The sequence below is a fragment of the Vanessa atalanta genome, chromosome 14, assembly GCF_905147765.1.
Source record: "Vanessa atalanta chromosome 14, ilVanAtal1.2, whole genome shotgun sequence".
Taxonomy (NCBI): domain Eukaryota; kingdom Metazoa; phylum Arthropoda; class Insecta; order Lepidoptera; family Nymphalidae; genus Vanessa; species Vanessa atalanta.
Window position 1 is genome coordinate 10,519,890 of NC_061884.1, and position 18,030 is coordinate 10,537,919.

The 18,030-nt window shown below is 33.1% G+C and overlaps 2 non-coding genes across 2 annotated transcripts; both read right to left on the reverse strand.

The window, feature by feature from the left end:
- Positions 1 to 660: 660 nt before the first annotated feature.
- Trnar-ccu lies at positions 661 to 733 on the reverse strand. The gene has a single exon. It is a non-coding gene; the product is annotated as a tRNA-Arg (tRNA).
- Positions 734 to 3,133: 2,400 nt separating this feature from the next.
- Positions 3,134 to 3,206, reverse strand: Trnar-ccu. The gene has a single exon. It is a non-coding gene; the product is annotated as a tRNA-Arg (tRNA).
- Between the last annotated feature and the right edge of the window lie 14,824 nt (positions 3,207 to 18,030).

The following is an 18,030-nucleotide window of genomic DNA, read 5'->3' on the forward strand; positions in this document are numbered from 1 at the left end:
TATTTTACGCCTGTATTCTGCATATAATACACATTAATAAATAATTTTATGAATGACATATGATTGTCTTTTTTCCCTCTAAATGTAAAATATTTTATTTATTTCCCGTTTGAGATGACAATTTTACCTCTGTATATATGTTCTGTGAACGAAAATGTAAGCTTAGTACACTTATGTGTAGGACATTTCGCTTTCCATCTAAACGGGAATTTTAGGCTAATTTTATTTTATTTCACACTTTCAACTTACGTGGGATATGACTTTTTACAAAACAATTTTTATAAAAACTTAGATTAAGTAAGTGCTGAGTCTCGTCGGCTTTACACATTTATTAAATAAAATAGTACTAATCGTTTTTATATAATAAATTTAATTATAACAACTGCTGACTCTACTTATCTAATAGCGTCAGCAGTTATACAACTAATAATTGTAATAAAATATTTTTTTTTACATACATAAATGTACTAAAGAAGTACGTAATGAAAACATCAAATGTTTTTTCAAGATGCCATTTTATACTAGGCGAAAGATACCCGAAATTTTATATGCCAATTAAATAAATATTAATAATACTCTAAAAAATATAATTGCTTTCAAAAGCTAAGTTTCAAATGCAAAATAAATTAATAAAATAATAATTTTGACATCATAGTATTGTACCCCTGGTGGGACTCGAACCCACAATCCCCGGCTTAGGAGGCCGATGCCTTATCCATTAGGCCACAGGGGCTTCTGATAATACATATGAATATGTAACCTGTAATTTTTTATCGGTCACTTTTAAAAGGGCTGCTCTGAAGACAGGGATGCTAGTTGATTTATCGTTCTTATAGCAGAAATTGCAATTCATCTAAAAATCATTACCATCATCTACACTGTCATACTTTGCACAGGCACTTATATTAATCTATAAACATAAAATTTTAATAGATTAAAGTTCCATTTAATTAATGAAATAAATATAGCTTTCTGTCTATCAAAATTAAAGTTTTTATCATAATTCCACTCGGAATGATATTATATAAATAATAATCATCATCGTCAGAACCAGCCGGAAAATTTCTACTGGTGAACAAAGGCCACCCCACAGGATTTGGAGCGTCCCGCACACGAGGGGCCGATCAAGCACTATCCGCATTCAATAGTTTCTTGCAACTCTTACAAGATCGTCAGTACAAGTTTAGGGAGACTTGCCCACGTGGCTTCTATTTGAGTCATCATATTTTTAGAGTTATCAATTATTTATTTATAACGCAGTATATACAGTAATGCAAAAACGGCCTTATTTCTTTCCACGATCTTTTGTGGCAGAAAATTATCTATAAAATATAAAGGAATAAGGTAATCTTAAAAATAGTTAAAATAAAATAACTATTATTAACATTTTACCTTCATCATCATCTTTATCAGCCAATCACAATCCACTGCTAGACATAAGCCTAGACCAAATTGCACCAAAGTTCCCGATATTTTCACCTTCCCCATCCAGAGAGGTCTTACCACATTCTTCAGGTCGTTGATCCACTTTAAAGGGAGGAGTCGTATGTTATATTTGGCAAATCCATGGTCTCCACTCTTGATCTTTCTGCTAATCGCTCATACTATCTCGATAACTGGTGAACTCCGGATACCCTTGTTTTTAATTTTATCTTTTAAATATACTCTGAGCATAGCTCATAATATAGCACGTTGAGCGACCTCTCATTTGTGAACTAGGCGCCGTTAGTACATCCACGATTCGATTCGGCTATATCATGGCAAACAAATAGATTCAATCATAATAATAAAATTATTGAATAGTATTACTTTGATTCTATCTTATTTTGAGTTTTAGAACAAGCCAAATTTTATGTTGAACAATTATATTCAATAATTTCTGATATATTACAGAATAAACTGTAAAAATAAATATTAACATATATTTGTTCCATTCAATTGTGCCGGTTAAAACCCAATTCAACATGAAGCATGCGTTCTGTTTATTATTGAAAACAAAGAACTATCCTCTAATAATACTGCCCCTAAAAACCGTAATGTTTTTTGTAGGTAGGATTAGTTAGAGCTTTGTGTGGATCTGTGTTATTAGTTGATAGGCATTCATTCCTAGTTTTAACCTCGAGTCAGACATTAAAAAGTAATTGAGTTTCACCATCAAAATATTCTAGTATGTAAGAAAGAACGTAAAGCCGTAGGTAATGTGTCTAAACTCTCTTATATCGTGTCAGGTTGCTGTTTCATCAGATTTTGGGAGTGGTGACATATAAATGGCTCGTGTGTTTGCGTACACTCAAAAGATTAATATATTACTTTTATTTATTTAAAATACGTAGACAGATTTACAAATGGACCACTAAAATTACTGAATAGAAGATATGACAAATAACCTCACAGTTACAACAACAAACAACAACAAATGTCGGCCACCTTGTCAACTTTGGTCAGCCACTAGAAAATGTCTAACACTTAGATACCCTTGAGCCATATCGTTCCATAAATCTAGACATAAAACTATCAGAATTACTACACTGGTTAACATTAAACCCATAATTATGCCATAAAGATAATCAGAATAACGGCTAACGTAAAGATCATTCAAAACCAACTAGATGATCTAAAGGAAAGTCTCGTCAATGTTGACTTAAAAAAAAAAAGCTTGAAAAAGGACCGATATTTTATGCACAAAGCTGATGCCCTGGTCTTTTTCGGTGGAGCGGGTCAACTTCTTCACCATAACAGTGTCCTGTGAAAACGTTATGGTTGCTCAGCATAGATATTAGCCTTGTAAGAATTATTAATAACAATTTCATATAATGTAAATGTACCAACAATCCCGGAAAGAAAAGGTAAATATTTAATTATAATATGAAACAAAAGTAATCAATCATAACATCGAATACTAATCAAAGCAGACAAAATTTTCGAATCGAAAATCATCTAGTGTTTTCAAGATAAACGAGGCAAAATAAACAGTAACGAACTTTGATATAACAATTGATCATAACGAGATCTCTAAAATTTATATTGTTGAAACTAATTGTACTTAATTTGAATTTAGTGTAATATTTAAACGTAAATTTCATAAAATATATTAATTAAATAAAAAACAGCATGGTTGATCGCTCGCGCATACTACCCCTGGTGGGACTCGAACCCACAGTCCCCGGCTTAGGAGGCCGATGCCTTATCCATTAGGCCACAGGGGCTCATAACTAATCTCATGAATTAGTTATTCGTTCTTATCGGCTTTTTTATAAATGACCTCCATGTCATAGGGAGGCTGCATGAAACCTAGAATTCTAAGTATAGTTTCACGTGTTCATATTTGGTAAAATAGGAATAACGGTTTATGTCCTAACGATAAAGTTAATTATTAATTATAAATTTCGTGTGGGTGAATCCGCAGGTTCAGCTATTTACTTGGTGGTAGGGCTTTGTGCAAGCCCGTCTGGGTAGGTACCACCCACTCATCAGATATTCTACCAAACAGCAATACTCAGTATTGTTGTGTTCCGGTATGAAGGGTGAGTGAACCAGTGTAACTACAGGCACAAGGGACATAAAATCTTAGTTCCCAAGGTTGGTGGCGCATTGGTGATGCAAGGAATGGTTAATATTTCTTACAGCGCCATTGTCTATGGGTGGTCGTGACCGCTTACCATCAGTTGGCCCATTTGCTCGTCTACCTACCGATACCATAAAAAAATAAAAAATAATATATGATAGTTTTTATCGGAGACAAATCGTATATATAACGCGAGTCACGTGACGAAAACCTTTTCCTCGTCTGTCAGATATGAAAAATATCGCTATGTAAAATTTATTGCTTCTGTTATTCCGTAATATGTTATAAATTTATCATATTTACGTGCAGAATTTACTATATATATGTGATATACTCTATGCCATTTTAAGCTCACTGATATATACGAGAAGTTAATGATGGTGATTTTATAATAAGCAATATCTTAGCTAAAACCTCTGTGGCAAACCTTTCTGATTCGAAATTTTTAGTTATTTTTAAGTGCCAGCTAAAAATTATAGTATAGGCGTTCTTAACGCCGTATTGAATTATTTGCAATGTTAAGCCAGAGTCAAAATTATATTGATTATCAAAAGACTTATTTATAAACGTTACTTATGGGGTCATTAGTTAAAGAATCTTGTGTCTTCCTATTTCAAATTTTAAATCAATCATAGCAGTAACATAGTAAGCAGTCTTTAACAAACGAACCAGTTAATATAGTTCATAAAAAAGGCAGTAATTATTATCATACAATATCTTTTTTTATTGAGAATTACTGAAACATGACGGACAAAATCAGGCATGAGGAAAGAGTGTAATTTTGGCTTTATAAAAGCATTTATTATTGTATATAGGTATGTATGTCTTCATCAGCGTCTTTTCCTCATTCTGATCTTTAAGGTAAATGTAACTTTGAGTCCAAGTTATTAATTCTTTATCCTTTCATCCGAGGCATAATTGCTTATCTACTGATTGAGTTATCATTCAACTTGTATTATGATTTATGTAAGGTGTATAGATTCTTCTGGAACAAACCGTTTTTATGTTCAATGTGTGAAAAAAAGAAATGAAAAACTTGCTTATGTCAAATGACGTGACATGTGTATTCTATAACTCGTAATTGCACATCACCTTCAGAATCACTACTTCTTCACCGTAACCCAGTAATGTCATATAAGTAAATATGTCATGTCACTGGTAAATAGGACACCTGACGATAAGTAGACACCACAGACCATATACTGGTAGTGTACAAAAATATTAATATTTTGATAACTAAAATTTTATAGCCGTCTAGTTGTACAATAATTCTAATTTCCCGTAGAACAATATTTATTTTATTGCTCTCTTAATAATTTTTATTCTATATTTAAAATATCTTTGTCAAAATAATATTACTTTTAAACTAAATAGAGTTATATCCGTTATTATAAACACTCCTCTCATTAAACGAATTACAATTGAAGAGGAAAGATAACGATCCATTTTTATGTGAAATAAACCTAACCTATTTATATATTTGGATGATTCAATGATATCTTTATAATAGTTGTATGGTATATAAGCTTAAAATATTTCGTTCAATGTTTTAGGGTTTATATTTGGGTCTGTTGCACCTGGATAACGAATTTGAACGTTTCTGGCCAAAGCTGAGCTTAAGTCTCCCAAGAAAGCCGTTTCACAACATACGTGTAAATTTTCCTCTAATGCCTTTTGCCACCAGTGGTTAGTAACATTTTCATGTGCTTTAAAGTTTAAATTACATACAAATATAATAAATAATATTAAATTGATACAAGGTAATTTGTAAACAAATTAAAAATAATTTTGTAAAAACTACTACATAAGTACATGACTTATTCACTGGAAACATTTAATAACTATTTACAAAAATGGGAATATTAAAAAATGTAATACTTTTCTTTTTAAGGTAAAGGAGCATTATTCACGGTGCTGTTTTGCACGACTCAAAACTCAGAGAGTGCTTAATGATCGAAAAAAAAATATTTGCCTCATTTTGGCAAATACTCTTATTATGCTCTTGTTAGTTTGCCTATCTTTGTAAAGATAATGCAATGTCTCAGAATTCAGAATTCTGTACTTTAAAAAATTATTAAATGTGATACAAGGAAAACATCAAAATTCGCAAAAATTTTTCTCGTCGATCAAGTGTGAAATCTTAAAACACTCCTATTTTGCGTAAAAAATCACATACTGAGATCTTTTTTAATACATACGTTTTAAAAATAGTTGGTCTTGCGAATAGCTCTATTACTCAAAGACGTTTAACTAATAAAAAAACAAAAGACTTGTTTTGTATATCTGTAACAGTATTATTTCGTTTTGCTTTTGAGATTTGACAATAAGTAAAATTTTGATTTAATTTCTATTAAATGAGCGTTATGGACTTTTAGGTATTTCAAATTATACAATTGTTGCAAAATGCTACCCATCTTATATTTGCCGTAACGTAATTACACACGTATACACACGTATATCGCAAACATAAGGTTCGTTCTAATCAGTTCCAGTTCCATTTCATTCTTTGAATCTACTTATTTAAAGTCATATAAAATTAAACGATACGCTGAAGATATTTTAAAATATAAAACGTCTTAACGCAACAGGCTAATACTTTATAATTAAATTTGAAAACTAAACAAACTGTTGAGAGCAACCGACAAGTCTACAACGCAGTTTTATTTAAAGTCTTTGAAACCGCAGTAGCGACAGATTTAGATGTAATTTCAGAGAGGATTTCAGAATTTCCTAGCAGAGACAATGTTTTACGTGTTACAACAAATTATGTTTGTTTGTATATAGTTTTAAACTGTCCTGAAGTAAATTCAAGACGAAGTTAGTTCGTTTGTTATGTTGATTTTACAATCGTAACAGGTTTCTTTAAGTTTCGTTTATAGCAAATGTCGTAATTATGAGCTGTGTAAGATTTCTTTTAAAAATATTTTTATATTGTAAAGGCTTTTAATAGCATTCTGTTTCTGTCACTGTTAGTGGTTTATCTATCCGTTAGCGCTAACGGCTTTTGAAATTGATTCCGTGCATCGTAAGATAATCTCAGTTTGAATTAAGATCAACGTAACTGACTAATGTGTATTAATTTGTTCTGTAACTACATTATCTCGTTAGTGATTGCGTATTATTTCCATCAAATATTTAGTGGATAAATATCAAAAACTAAATAATATAAGCTCGTATATATTATAAATCATTTAAAATAGTTAACTGACTTAACAGTACTCTTAAGAAATCAATATATTTCAATCAGTAATTTGATATGAAAATTAACCCTTTAAAATAATAATTCAAAAGTGCTTGTAGGAGCCTACTAGAAAAAAATTTAATTTGATTTAGATTATTTTAACACAAGTAATTAGAGATAGATTATTTTAACACAAGATACTCATACAATCTAAGTTGATATTTGTTTATTAACATAGTGGACTTTTTTAAAAGTGTTTTTAATTGTTATAATAACAACCCATACAACTTTCGTATTTATAATATTAGAAATATTTTTTACAAAGATATACTCCTTTTCCTTTGCAATTCAAATGTTTCAATTATGTCTCTCGTTACACTAGTTAACTCGCCTATCAAAAGGGAACACAAGATTATTAAATAATACTATTTGGCTGTTAAATATGTGATGATGGAGTGGTACTTACTCAGGCACAAAGGCCTAACACCTAGTACAAAATTTGTTTCTTACAGAATACCCCTTTTATGATAGCTTAATTTTGCACAAGTCATGATGTAGAGTGTCAGAGAGTGCTTCACGGCCAAATATTTTTTATGGCCTCATAGCGGTAACAATTGTTATTATCATACTCTCGTTAGTCCATGGATTCAACGTTTTAACTATTTTTGCTTCAAAATTAAATCGTACAAAAGATAACAAACAAGAAAAAATATAAATCGGTTCATCAATGATGATTTCTGATGTAACAAACAAAAAACATTAGTGGGTCGCCCACGAAACTTGGCGTTTATTCAACAGAATTTTAGGAATTTCGAAACCTATGACAGGTTTGTAAATTTGTTAAATCGTAACAATTTAGTAAATTGCAATCAAGAATCCTTATCCTCTATATTCCTCTTTTCAACACATCCACGACTGGAGCTCTTTAAAATAAAACCATAAACGATCTTCTACGGGCAACTATCATGCCATAATAACTGGGACAAAAATCGGCTTAATCTATTAATATGTAAGATATACAACTGAATTAATAGACTGGTTATTTTATTGAAGTCATTTAACACACGAAAAATTTGGGTATGTATATCTGAAAGACCAGTCGACAATGCAGTGATATGCGACCTTGATTATAAAAATTATAATATTTAACTGACACACGTACCAAAATGGCATATAAAGGTAACCGATTTCAATCATCCATCGAGTGGCATACGCAGTAAGTTCTTAGAGAATAGCAATGCGTTTCGTAATGTATTGCCAGTGCATTTGATTATCGAGAACAAACAGACTGATCTAATGTAAACTGGCATAGTCTCCGTTATCAGTGTCATGTGTCAGCAAATGTACTTAGGATTGAATCATTCGAAGCCTTGAAACTAGCGATGAGTGTATTTTACAGAGCATAACATTTCGGAGTTTGTGGAATTAATGGCATTCCGAAAGGACTAAAAAGAGTTCATACAGCAACGGTTTTAGGTCTAAATCCTCGATCTCAGGATGTGCAGAATTATAAGCTAGCCATTATACGAACGAAGCAATCACAGTTCTAAATGCACAACTTAATCATTTATGTGTTTTTAATCAGCTCGTGTTCCAAAAGTAATGAAGCAAGCTATCGTAAATAAGCTTAGCCTTGTCTCAAGTTTAAAACTTGGTAAATTTTTCCTAGAAAAATATAAAGTAGCATGCCAGGTAAGCTTGTCTGGATTTTCTTTATTTATCAGCAATTTTATAATCAGATATTAAATATTTTTGTTGTTGTAGCTAGGTTATGAACATTCATACCATTGGAATTTAATATCATACGTAATGTACGCTGTTGTTAGGCAGTGCATTGACATAATTAATGAGTCATCCGTTCAGCAAAGTTCGTTCAATGAAAATATCTGTCAGATTCGGTTCACAGTTAGCGAATGTATCTCGTAACATTCACACGAGGATTAAGGATTCGTCTACATTCAGTGTATCAGCGCAATGTAATGACAGCGCAGCACGCACGTGTTACCGCCACATATTACAGATTTACAGACAAACGCAGGGACATAGCGGTTTGTATTGTCTAATGACTGGAAAACTGTGAACGTTGTAAGACATTCTGTAGTATATTCAGTATCAGCTGATGTTTTTAAATGTTAATTGAGTTATCATGTACAAAAGTTACAACCTAAATGTAAATGATCCGCCAGCATAATGCAACCGAACGTGTGCGCGCCCGCTCGACATTCCAACAGGTTAAAACATTTAAAATATTAGTTATGTGCGTGGCAGCGCTCACTTAAGGTACGTTCTGAATTCAAGCATAATACAATAGTTCGTATATGAGACGGCTCGCAGACCAGAATAATTCAAACATTACGAGTGGTATTTTGGTGATAGTATTTTTATGGTTGTACATACCTATATAGAATAATAAGGAATGACCCTTTTTTTAAACCGTGAGCAGGTGAGCCTCTTGCACGTTTGCCCCCTATAACACAAAAAAATATATATGACAAGTTTTCGCTTGCATTTAAGGGGTTGGTCGTCTGGCTATAGGCGTAAAAGAGTACGCCAATATCCTTCCTTGAAGTTCAAGCTTGCTTCAAAACTTAATTATTAAAGAGTAGACCGAGAGAAAAAGTTACTTTCACATTTACAATAGCAGTATAGATGATTGAGTGGTACCTACCAAGAAGGTCTTGCACAAAGCACTGTCACAAAATAAGCTACTGATCTTTTTTTTTTTTGCTTGAGCAGCCTGTAAATTTGCCCACTGCTGGGCTAAAGGCCTCCTCTCCCTTTGAGGAGAAGGTTTGGAGCGTATTCCACCTCGCTGCTCCAATGCGGGTTGGCGGAATACACATGTGGCAGAATTTCGTTGAAATTATACACATGCAGGTTTCCTCACGATGTTTTCCTTCACCGCCGAGCACGAGATAAACACAAATTAAGCACATGAAAATTCAGTGGTGCCTGCCTGGGTTTGAACCCGAAATCATCGGTTAAGATGCACGTGTTCTAACCACTGGGTCATCTCGGCTCATAGCTACTGATCATTATGTTATTTTTCCTTAAAATCGCTTAGTTCCTGGCGTGATATTGTACAATTGTATTCTATGTGGCTATCTACGGGTGATCCAATCTGACAGATCTATACATACAGCACATCTGTAAGAGGTTACGTTTGTTTATTTCTTTTAATCGCTATAAACATTCATTGATAAAAAGTTAAAATATAATACTATATCGATTGACGTTAACCTAATTCGGTTTATCCGAGAAATAATCGTGACAAATGGGTCAAGAGCGATAATTAAATATACGTTTTTGAAATTGTATTGCGTATTTCAATCGATAAGTATGTAATATTGAGAAACGGTAAAAATGTGTAATCGTGTAACTTAAAAGTACAAAAAAATAACTACTAATGTTTTTAATATTCTTAGAATACGAGTGTTTGTGTGTTTTCATACTAACATCGCTAATTCGTTACATTTGAAATAAAATTATTTGAAACGGCTTATTCTAATTAGTGTGTTATTTCAGGTGTTTCCCGAACTAAATATATTCTACTAATATTCTCCGGAAGTAGACAGCGGGAAGGCTTGTCCGATACAATGTTACTTACTAACTACGAGAACTGTCAATGTCGTTACCAATTACTTACTAAAGTGAGTAAGTCGAAATCGATATTCGAATTGTGTTAAAAGCTTTATTCTGGATTATTGCCGGAATGGATTGATATATGTTCTGAAAGGGTTGCAAAATCATGAAATCATTAAATAGAATAAAACAAAATCGCTTAACGGCGTCTGTTCCTGTGTATAGGTTAGATCTTTAAAATTACACAACCGATTTTGATGCGGATTTTTTTTAATATTTTTATATAGTGCTTATAGCCCTGGTCTGAACCCGCAATCGTCTGTTAAGAATCACGTCGTCTATGCTCGTATGTACAATGAGTTGATTATTCTAGAAAATAAAATATTCGATCAGATCTAGCGTTAGGATTAAAATTAACCATTTTTAGTGCAATACACACAGCGAACATCGACATCTGTCTTTCCTAGGCATTCTAAGGCTGGGGCAAAGCGTTGTATGTCAGTCGTGATTAAAAAAAATATAATAATAGAGGTGTCCTCGGTCGTCCGATTGGAATGAAAAAGCTTTTGCTATATAATATTTATTAAGGAATACACACAATAAAATAAATTAACACCGATTGAGAATAATTAATTAATGGCAAGAAATTAAATTGGTATCAATAACCACGTGTGAATAAAAACAATAACAAAATGTATGTTAAAATAATGTTATATTAAGCCGTTTAGGAAAGAAAGAGACGAGAGAGAGAGAGAGTGAGAAAGATAGAGAGAGGGAAAGGTCATCTGGAGGGGGCATAACGGTTTTTCCTAATGTGACGATTTATCCCAGTTCACTCTACGGTAAGCCGCGTAAACGAACTTTATTCCTATAAATTTACAACCTTTGACAATAAAAATTATATGGCAATGACTCAAGCAAGTTAATTTATATATAAAATAGTATTATATTGATATAATCGTATACAATAGAAAGAATTAGAGGGAAATGTCGCCATTTCAAGAACTAAGTTAGATAATTTCGACCCTTATTAATTCATAGGTTAATATCGCTTATATTTGTATTGTATTTTTCATTTAAAAACAAACTTAAAACCATTATATGACAGTGGATAAAAGGTTACTTTCTCAAACTGTGTTGTAAACAATCAAAAAGTCTACGAATATAAATCGAAGTTTCTTCATAAAAGTTGAGAGTCCCGAGTATTTTGATCGTTGCAATGGAGACTTAAATGTCCTTGTTATTTTTTGTACAATTTCGTTGGATGTTGGGAATTTTTTCTTCGAAAACTGAGAACAAAAGTATACCTTATGTTGTTTTAATTTACCAGTAGTTCTATATAAAATAATAATAATTAAATATAAAAAAGAGATAATGCATGCTATTTACACACATAGATATGTTTTCTATTGATAAAATAATAATATATAGAATACGATTCTATACAATTCAAGTAATTTTGAATACTTCTAACAGTAATTTGAAAGGCTTCTGATCTGAAATTATAAAAAGGTAAAATTTGTTTGTTTGTATAAACCAATTCTAAAAAAATTGCACGATAGAAAGCTACATTACTCCTCAATAGTGTATAGGATACAAATTATAATTATATTATTACATTTTCTTTATAATAAATAATTGTAACCGCTTAAATCCGGGCGGGTCACGAGTTTTTTAAACTATATACATACATATAGTTAAATTGTAACTGATTGATGAAGATATATCTTCATCAATCAGTTACAATTTCAATTATATCATCTATATATAGATATATTATATCATCTATATATAGATGATATTTGAAGTTAGAGAAAAACTATTAATTGGGGATCCACTGACATAATAAATCACGTAAAAAATATTTTTAGATTTTTTTTAGGATACAGTTAACTATAAAAATATATGTAATTTTAAAGAATTCCATCTAAGCAAATATTTATTGGCAAAATTTCGTCAAGTTGATTTAGCTGAAACTTTGGTTAACAATAGTTTGTACAACGGTGATAAAAACTTGGTATAAGCACAAAGTTAAAAAAAGTGATAGATACGAAGATTTATAAATTAGCAACAAGTTCCAATCTATGTTGAGCTCTCATTGATGTAGTCGAACATATTAAATGGGGTTCAGCTTAGGCTTGTAAACTTAGTATTTGTAAATATTAATCATTAAAATCCCTCGAAGAAAATTGAGCCTCGTCTCGAATCTTAATAGACTTATGAACTCTCAAAAAAGAGGTACATTGGCAACGATTGCAAACACCTAAAGATAACTATGAACAGAACTAAGGGTACTGACCCGTCAGAGTGAGGAATTATTAAATTAATTCGCTGAGAAAGCGAAATTAAATGAAACACAGTCACGAAACTGTAGAAACTTCCATTGTTCCATGGTTTACCAAAGATAAATCAAGCTTTTTGTGTTCGTTTAAGATTCAGCTCGATTTAGAACGTACAGAAATATTTCAAGAAACAGTAACGATGCTGAGGTTTTGCGTGATTGTCTACGGGTGATCCAATCTTACAGATCTAAGCATACAGTACAATTCTGTTAAAAGTTAGGTTTGTTTACTTTTTTTTATTGGTTATAAACATTCATTAAATAAAATTTAAAATACAATACTATATCGATTGATATTAACCTAATTAGGTTTATCCGAGAAATAATCGCATCAAATAGGGCAACGCAACTGCAAACCCCTCGGTGTTGCAGATTTCCATAGGCGGCGGTGGTCAGTTCGTTTGCCACCTATGACATAAAAAAAAAACAAATAGAGATCTTATAATATGGGAAGAATGCACTGTGGCAAAACGTAAAGCAGTTGTCTCTATCTATGATACGTAGAATTAGGATAGACAAGGTTAAAATAAGTTTTAAAAGTTCCACTTTGTGGTAAAAAATTATTACTCTGTATTTGATAATAAATATACGAGCGCGAATCAGAGATAATGAAAATGGACAAGAGTTATCTGAATTGTTACTAGAGATTGGCGAATATACATATCTACAGGAATGAGCAAAATTAGCCCTACGTGGAAACCCGTTCTGGACAATTTCATTAATGCAAGAACTCATATCACCTGTTTATGGGAATATAATGTATATAGCAAATTATAAAAACTCCAGGCTTTATAAAATAGATGTTTTGACCCTTGAGTTTTACGAGGAGGAAATGCATTTATGCATACCGCCCAGTCGGTGGACCGGGACCCCGTGCCAGGACGCTAATGTCCTGTCCTACCCACTAAAACAACCCTCAGGTTTCCACCATGCCGCCGAGTGGTGAGGCCACGGGATCGTCAAGGGCATGCAACCGCTACCCCACCAGCGGCAGCCACCGTAAGGCGGCTGAATATTCATGGAAAGCGCGCCTAGTGCGCACCTTCCCCCTCATCCTCCACGTGGGAATGTGGCGAACTCCCCGAGTCCGCCACTGGGGGCTGGGCGTCAACGAAGCTGACGCCCTGCGGCGGATAAGTTGGTAGGCTCCACCGCTGACCACCGGTGTAAAACACTTGGGAGACTCGAGTAACGAGCCCTCCCACTCCCTCCTAGCCAACGAGGCCACTCACATGGTCCACCCAGACGCCGACCAGGGACATACCAGGAGCAGTCCCGCGGTATCCCTCCCGCCGTAGACGAGGCGGTACCCCAGATATTTTGACCCTTTTTTTTTCTCGCTGGAAACACGCGTTACGCGCTTCCCCCACGTGATGGAAAGTGGGGGGGGGGGTGTGCTACTCCACGGAGCCCTGGACGCCGAGTGCGCCCAGGTACGCCGGTTTTACCCACTAAAAAACCAGCGGTACCCTCTCCGTCTTTCGGTGGGCGCCACGGGATCGCTTGCGCATGCTACCGTGACGCCCTGACGGCCGGCCCACCTATGCGGGCCTCCAACACCTAGAGGGGGTTCTCGGGGTAAATATTTTGACCCTACGCAACGTAGATAAAGTAGAGTATATCTCGTTCAAAATAATTCTGGAACAGGAGGATTTGACTAACTTTCCAGTTGCTTTTATTGAATTACTCGCGCTCCTGGCTTGCCAGCTCAAAAGATTAATTGGAAAATAAGCTTACCTATACTAAACCTCCATAAAAATTAAAGCCCACTAAAGCTGTAACTGTAACGGTACTAGATTAAAGTGACCAATTTACAAAGTCACGTGATAGACGCAGAGATTTTGACAGGGTGCGGTGCGGGTGAATCTATGTTTATACTTCAAGTATACAATCCAAAAAACTTTTCGTTTACATCTATACCGTTCATAGAGAGGCGGCCGGCTTTATGTGCCTGCCGCGTGTTAGCAACTCCAGAAAACTTATAACTTTAATCTCCAATAGCACTACGTGTAATATCGTGAACAGGAAAGCATTACTGTAACTATTATTATAATTATTAATTGTTATTGTAACGGCAACTCACTTATTCCACCGTTTGTTTTCTATTTGCTTATAGATTTCGTAGTTTGACAAATACATAACGTTTTACTAACAAGATTAACTAATAAAATTAAAATAATTAATTGTCATTACTTCTACTAACTTGCTTCTATAACTTTTAAATTGCTTAACCGATTTTTATTGAACACAGCACGCAGCACACAGAACGCGAATAATTCTCAAATAAGTCAGAATAATCAATTCATGCGTTCATGAACTACGATGTCACGATAGACACACAGATTCATAAATATATCAAACTTATAGCACCCCTATTTTTGAATTGGTGTCTAAACTCACGCGAACGAAGTCGCGGGTACTAATTATTTTGGTAATAAAGTTGTAAGTAAAATATACATTTTTAACACTCACTATACTATACATATTAAAATATGTATATAAGTAGTATAATATTTATATAAATAAATGACAAGTGCAAATAATAGTACATTATCTCATACATATTTTGTACGTAATAAGATAAAACAATCAAAATTTTATTAAGCTTAAAAGATTCTGAAGATAGTTCAATTCACTTAAAAGTAAGATTTCAGTCCTCATATCAAAGTAATTATTGTTTTTGTCCATTATGATTGATGCTGTTCGCCATAAAGTAGATAGCTTCTATATAACTCAAAATGGGGTCTTGCATTATATAAAGTAAATTTAATTATCGAAGATCCAAAACCCTTGCGTATTACGTACGTATTTTTTTAATTAGAAACCATCAACTGAAATAACTTTTCTTTCATTGTATATTATATGACATAGCATCTCTTATATATATATGTATGTATATGTTTGTTTCTTAATCAAATTCAAACGTCTAGACTAATAAGTCGATATGTTGCTGAATATATCAGACTTGTTTCTTTTACGGTTCACAAAAAAAACAACACGTTAGTGAAATTTAGTTTACGTAGAATGAGGCGAGCGTCTACACAGCTGTTACTATCTCATAATTCTATATAGGTGATCATCATATGATTATTTTAGACAAGCGATGTATATTTTACGACACTTTGAGAAAATTTTTTGGATAAATTTTACAATCGCAACAGACGCTATTTTTCCTAGTAAGTGCTGATAGTATTTATTAATTAATGCAAACGGCAATCAATAACGGTGATGCGATGAGTCTGTTCGATAACCGGAACAAGTGAGATTGCTTATCAACACTAAAATTTTATGTACTATAAATTTACACGTTACAAGTTTTACATACTTTTATAAATCTAAGTTTGCTTGAAGCACGCTCGTGACACTCGGACATTTCCAACAATAATCGGCATGTTATATTCAATGCATTTACTCAGAACCATAATGACTTATACGCCTGAAGCTTTTGCATAAATCTTTCCATCCCTTGGTAAAAACCGTATGAAAATCCATTAAAGGTTGTTTTTGAGTTTATTGCAAAAGTAGAAACGAGATGGAAAATATCGTAAGGAATATGTAGAATTTAATTATGCCACATTGTGTATCCAGCGAATGCAGCTTCTTGGAATATACTTCAAACCTCCTCAAGAGCAAAGAACGAATATAGTATGCGAAGTAAAGGTACATAATTTGGTACTTTGAATACAAATTATTATTTCTAAGCGACTTCAGAAAACGATTCGAATTTGAACGTTTTTTTGTATGTTAACTAAGAATCCCGTCATATTTGAACTGATTTGGAAAAATATGTTTTATTTAGGACGGTGTACTTCCTAATTGGGCCTATTTTTTTATGGGCTCGACTTTTGCCCGCGACTTAAATCGTGTAGAAGTTAAAAATATTTGTAAAGTCTAACCTACATTAAGGAGCTGTTGGGTACATCATGTTATTATCAGTAAGAGTGGAATTTCAAAACGTTAGGTAAAATGACTTAGTCTTATAATCTTAGAATGTTAGTAACTAATAAGTTAGTAGTACTTGATCTTCTTTTGTTGCGTAGTCTTTTTAAAACTATGATATCTCCTCAGATATTTATTGAAATAAATTGTTATAAAGGGTAATTTCATGAATATTGTATTTTTTGGATACGGATTAAAATTAGGATCATTTTAGAATTATATTGATTATCGTAAAAAAAGTTACAGTGCCTTAACCTTAAAATATAGAAGTATGCTGTCGCATACTATTTTTCAGATTTTTTAAAGGGAAAAATTCTGTCATATATGATTTTTGCGTAACTTCAACCGTTTAGGCATCCCACGAAACGGAAGCTCTCAAAAGGAATAATTTTCCCCCGTTTTTGCGACATTTTTCATTTATACTCCTCTCCTTTTGGTCGTAGCGTGATGGTATATTATGTAGCCTGAAGCCTTCGTCGATATATGGACTATCTAACATTTAAAGATTTTTTCAAATCGGACCAGTAGTTTCTGATATTAACACAAATACCCAAACAAACAAACACACACTTCAGCTTAAAAATATTAGTATAGATTTATGTTTGACGACCTCCGTGGGCGAGTAGTATGTACACCGTTTATCATGGGTACGCCACTTCGAGGTCCCAGGTTCGATTCCTGGCCGAGTATTATATTGTCTTGGGTTTGAGTATTTGTGGTACCGTCGTTACGTCTGATATTCCATAACTCAACTGCTTTAGCTACTTACATTGGGATCAGAATGATGTTTTCCAATATTTATATTTAATATTTATATTTATGTTCTCAGAGTATTATTTGAATTTTTTTTTGTTAGTTAAAATTTAATGTATATTGGTTTTTCTGTTAAAACAGTCAATGTTCAAACAATCTACTGTCTTTCGTCCAATAAAAAAAAACAATGCTTATCATGAAAATTACAAAATATAGTTTATTCGCATAAATGAAACAGCTATGCACGGTAGCGCAACAAATAAGCTTACGGTCCAAGCCGGGATATCGTTTGTCATACAATTAGGTACCAGCGCGCTCCCAACCTTGTTAGTGGCTGTGAAGATATATATTTACTGGAACTGGCTTTATATTTATATTTAATTTATATAATATAATACATTTATTTAATAAGCCATTTCACATTTAATAGATCTCTATGATCACTTAAACTTGAAATTAAACAAGTATTCTTTTAATTTTAGCGTAATGATATCGTTCGGACCAATATTGGCCTTAAAGTTGGCCATCTTGGCCGTGTAATGTATCTTTGAGTCAATTTTTTCTAATTCTCATTATCTGATGAGACGGTTATCTGACATGACTGGTGATAGATCTGTAGAAATGAAGTGACCCCTACGTCAATTAGCAAATTTCAGCAAGGTTGCGTAA